Genomic DNA, 5,376 nt, shown 5'->3' with positions numbered 1-5,376 from the left:
GAAGGAGAGGAGGCGGCGGTCGGGCTGGGTTGCACCGGTTGATGCGCCGGTGAGGGTGGTGGTTGTGCGGCGGTGGTACAGGCGAGGGAAGGGGAAAAAGAGCTCGATTAGACGAAAGAAAAACAGGGGAATGGGGGTGCTTCTGGGAAGAGGCAGGGGTGGTCGTCGGGACTATGGGGCGGTGGAGGTTGGTTCACCAATTGGTGAGGGTGGCCGGGGATGGTGGTGTGGCGTCGGTGGTGCAGCAAGGGGAAAGAAAGAGAGAGGCAGGGGAGGTGGATGAGCGAGAAGCAGGGGAACTGCGGTGGTGGACGGTGGTTGTGGTGGTGTTAACCAGCAATGGTGGTGGTGACAGGGCGGTTGGAAGTGGTAGACAGTGGTGGTGGTGGATGGTGGTCACGGTGGTTTTTGGTGGTGGTTTTGATGGTGAATTTGTGTTTGATTTTGAATTGATTTTAATTTGTTGGAAATTTTGAGATAATTTGTGGCTTGTTTATAGTGTTAAGTTGAGTGAACAATAAGTTGAAATCCTTGGGGACCAAGGAAATGAATATGGACTGATTTAGGGGAAGAGAGGAAGAAAGGAAGGAATAGCTTCCTTCTTATTTGTACGTGGAGAGCAAGGGAAGAGAAGGAAAATGGAATATTTTCTCTTGAGGGGCATTTTGGTAATTTTACTTGTTTAGGCAAAATATCTGAAATTTGGTTGCTATTTTAGGAATTGCTAGAAATAGAAATACTTTAATAAAACAAGTTTTGAAATAATTGTTTAGAAAATTATCTTTAACGAAAAATAAATTTAGTTTTCGAATAAAATAAGAAAGTTTCGAAATTATTAAAAATCCGAAATTAATTCATATTTGAAAAGCTCGTTAAGCTTGTTAATAAAAAAAACTAAATTATAAAATCTGAAAAGTAAATCGTGTAACAATATTAAAAGTTCATGCGAAATAAAACTTTGTTAATAAAAAATAAAGTTCGAAATTAGGATTTAAAACGATTTTAAACTAAAAAAAAATAATTAAGCATAATTAACCGAGTTTTAAAAATTCGGGGTATTACACAAGTGTACTGTCCAAACTGTCCAATTTGAAGTCAAGGGTAGAGTAGCTAATCTACTTAGTAGCAAAACCTTTAATAGGGATAGGGACGGGTTTTTTAGCATGTAAGGTTGTGGTCTGTTTAGCTAAGTGTTCTTAGCTCTTCTGGTTGCTCCTGTTTCCTGTTGGATAACATGGTAGCTTGGTTGTAAATTGTTTTGGGTGATCAATAAAATTATTACTTGCTTGCCAAAAAAAAACTTTGCATGAGAGGTGAGGATTGGGGTTTTGTATCCCTCACGTTCCTCACCATTCCACTTTAATAATATAGATAATATATCTCGATTACATAAGGGAAGAGGGGAGGGCATTTCGGTAACCCCACTTTTGGTGTCCCCCATGTAAAAGGCTAAACTACCCCCATTCCATTTACAATTTAATTGAATTACAATCCTAATTATTTTACTGCCTTTCTCCAAGCCTGGAATATTTCTCTAGCCACAATCTTTCTCTCTCCTCAAACTTCCTCCCTATGTAAAACCCTAAACCCCGAAGAAGACTTCAATGGCATACATTCACGGAGGGTTCGGTGGCGGCTCCTGTCTCGGCTCTCGCACCATGACTCCAGCACACAATTTCTGCGTCTGAATCTGCAAATACGAAAGGATTTGGGCAGATGGTCATCTTCGGTGACCTAGCCGGGGAAATATAGCCCATAATCTTGCTGTACGATTTTCAAGTGGAGGTTGACGAAGCGCTTCTCTGCAAGATTCTTGAACTACTTACTTTGATTCATGCTTTTGATTTAATTCATCAATTGCTTAATTCTCTATCTTACTTTGTATCATGTTCTTGATTTGATTGCCGAATTTATCTCCCGGGGCGGGACGATCTGTCCTCCATCTCAGAAGGTTGGCTATTTTCATTATGAAATCTCGAATTTCTCCAAATAGCCACCCATTCATTTACCTAAGTTAGTCTATTTATTAATGGACTTTTGTTTGAGAATTTGATTCATCTACCTTATTCAAAGTTCTTGATAGTTGGAGATTTGATTGATTAGGCTACAGTTCTTAGTCAATTTCTTTTATCAATTAACTAGGGTTTCCGATAAATCTCAATTTTTTCCTAGGGTTTTTGGGATTTTTCTTTTGTTTTGAAATTTGACGTTTTTCCCAAAATTGTTTTGGTTTTAGAACTGGTGATCTCGGGGATTTTCTTTTGTGCGTTACAAGTATAGGATGAAGCTGCTAAGGTTGTGGAAAAGCTCTATGGTTGGTTTTTTTTGCCTCCAATAACTCCATTTGTTTTAAAATATCAATTGTTAAAGGAATTAGTTTAATCTTGAAATTAAGTTATGAGTGAGTAATTTTAATTTCCCTCAACTTTGGTTTGATAATATGCAGGCAAGGTTGTTGATGGTCCAGTTTGCAAATATGGTCTAAATACTGAGAAAATGTAAGAATTAAAAATAAAAAATAAAAAAATATTTTACATCTTTCATTGACTTTTTTTCCTTCTTTGTTTATGTGTAATTAATTATTTGCGTTCTCTTATTTGCTTCCTTCTTTGCTGGTTGGAGTAATTGGTTTTTAATTTTCTTTTTTTAATTTTGACAGCTTTCGTTGACTTTGTTTCCTTATTTGTTTTTCAATTAATTAGTTTGGATAATTTGGGATTCCTTCTTTGTTTTCCAATTACGGAGTAATTAGTTTGAGTTTCCTTCTTTGTTCATGAGTGATTAATTATTTGAGTTTCCTTATTTTCTTTCTTCTTTAATTTGCTGTGGTTATAAGGGTAGGAAAGAATGTTAAGGGTAGGAGAGATTAATAAGGAAGAATGTTTATTGAACCACTGGAGTTTTCGGAATACTTTGAAGTAAATTCTACTCCGTACATGTTAATTTTGGGTTTTAGAAAGTCTGCATTTCTTTAGCACATCACCGAGTAAGGAGAAGAAAGAAATCAAAAAGTTCCTGATGTGAATTTTATTGTGTTTAATTTTGTTTTGTTTACAGAAGCTGAAAAATGGCGCAGATATTGATGCACGATACTTTACATATAACGATATACAAAGCTCATGATCTTCTCCATGGTAACAAACCTGGTGTTTTCCGCGAGGTCTATTTCTCTCTCTTTTATTTGTTGATCGTTTGGAATATTCGTGGTGTGATTTTAATTTGGCTACCCATATTTTGTTTTTTGCTTTTTGTGATCTATGTTACTGTGCTGGGTGAGAATTTTGTGACTGATCTGATCTGTCATAGCTAATCATTTTCTGTATACAGACTTCAAAGCAGCTGATGTATTAAAAATTTAGTTACAGTCTGAATTGTTAAGGAGTTTATTAGCTTCTAAAACAAATTAGTACTTCCAAATTCAGATTAGTGAAGATGTACTGCTGTGTCAAGCGAATTGCTATGCATTATTATCCCATTTGCTTTATTTGTGAGACCAAGTGCTTGACTTTAACCTGGTTATAGATGCAGGTTATCCATGACAGAGGCAGTGACATAATTATTGTTGGCCGTGAAATCATTAAAGCAGCTAATCCTAGAGTTTGGAGGTGGGAGGGTGCATGATGTAGATGTGAATTGTGAATTTAAATTGCAATATAAAGTAGTTAGAAAAAGGTTGAACTACGGGTGTCAATTTAGTTTGCTACAAATGTGAAATTTATTAATATTTCCTCTTAATAAACTAAATTACTCTTTTTTGTTAGGTTTGATAAGGGATTTTGAGTGTAAAGGTGGTTTATGTGGATTATTTTTGTTACTATGAGGTTGAGAATTGCTTTGACAAATTGTTGATATGATAGTAATTGTAGATTCTTGGTGTTGCTTTAATTAGATGATGGATCTGGATCGCTAAGAGAAGCGTGTCGGATAAATGAACCGCTCTGGATTGTCTTCGAAATTTCAGGTACGATTGAACTAAGGTCATACTTGAATGTGTCATCTTATAAGACTATTGATGGTCGTGGGCAGAGAATTAAGTTCACTGGGAAAGGGCTAAGGCTGAAGGAATGTTAGCATGTGATAATATGCAATCTAGAGTTTGAAGGTGGGAGGGGGCATGATGTAAATGAGATTCAGTTCAAACCTAATTCTAAGCATATATGGATTGATCGATGAACCTTGCGTGATTATAATGATGGCCGATCATATACATCACCAGGGAAAGTACTGATATCACTATTTCTAGTTCAGTCAGTGGATTTTGAAACTTATTCTACTTACAAGATCATTTATTCATTTCGTCTGATTGTTTTTCAATAAATGAACGGTCAGTTAAGGTTATTTTTGCTTACTTCTTAAGGCAATGCTTTATACTGAGCTTGAACTCATCATAACCAATGTTTATACTGGTCAGACTAATCTTGGTTAAGATTCTGTAAGACCCTCTAACCAAACATAGCATAAGAGAACATTAATTACGCTATTTGAGCTGCGAGGTATGACTTTTAAGTGAAGCTTTGGAACTTTTACTTTCATTATTTGCGTTGAATTCCTGATAAAGTTACTTTTTCGTTGCTCAAAAAACCAGGTTGTTGTTTTTGGACAGAGGGAGTAATATTCTAGCATAGTTAATTGGTTCAATATATCTCTTATGCTCTGCATATGTTATTTCTCTTAGCATGACAAAACAATGCTCATTGGAGTAAATCCTTCTCATGTTGACGATAGATGCATTCGGGTGACTATTCACCATTGCTTTTTTTATTGAACTCGACAGAGACATCCTCACTTGAGATTTGGAAAAGTTCATCTTTACAATAATTACACCAATGGTTGGGGTATATATGTTGTTTGTGTCCGTGTAGAATATCAGGTTCTGAGTTATAACCTAAATAATAACATCTCTCTACTAGAAGTTAGTCTCCCTGTTTAATTGCTCGACTGTGACATTCTCCTCTGTGCTCAGGTATATTCTCAGTGCAACATTTATGATGCTGATAAGAAAAAAGCATTGTTTTTGTACTACACATAGAAGGTGAATGCTTTATTTATACCCAATGGACATCCACAAGAGCCTTTACTACACCGATGATGTGGAAGCTTGATAAAGATGGGAAGTTTAGAGTAGGTTTTCCATATGGACCTATCAATGTAGAATCAATTTTCTGTTCTTTTATGTATCTCCTCATCAAATGGCTGTGAAAAAAGCTGTAGAAATTTTTTCAAAGAGTTTGATTGATTAAGTTCATAAATGGGGTTAATGAAACAAAATGGAGTAACTCTTAGGTATATGATGGAATTTTGGAATTTATATTTTGGTACTAAATTTAGATTCTTTGTCATGTAAAGCAGTAAAGACATGATTACTTTGTTTCACTA

At 35.8% G+C, this 5,376-nt stretch overlaps 1 long non-coding RNA gene across 1 annotated transcript; it reads left to right on the top strand.

Moving 5' to 3' along the window:
• Positions 1–1,490: 1,490 nt before the first annotated feature.
• On the top strand, positions 1,491–5,376 carry LOC110781923 (uncharacterized). The gene is made up of 6 exons (XR_002531857.2): positions 1,491–1,951; positions 2,237–2,314; positions 2,447–2,498; positions 3,058–3,160; positions 3,890–3,961; positions 4,964–5,376. It is a non-coding gene; the product is annotated as an uncharacterized lncRNA (long non-coding RNA).

Source organism: Spinacia oleracea, chromosome 6, assembly GCF_020520425.1.
Source record: "Spinacia oleracea cultivar Varoflay chromosome 6, BTI_SOV_V1, whole genome shotgun sequence".
Lineage (NCBI taxonomy): Eukaryota > Viridiplantae > Streptophyta > Magnoliopsida > Caryophyllales > Amaranthaceae > Spinacia > Spinacia oleracea.
Note: the sequence above shows the minus strand (reverse complement) of the source record. Positions and strands in the feature narration are given on the sequence as shown.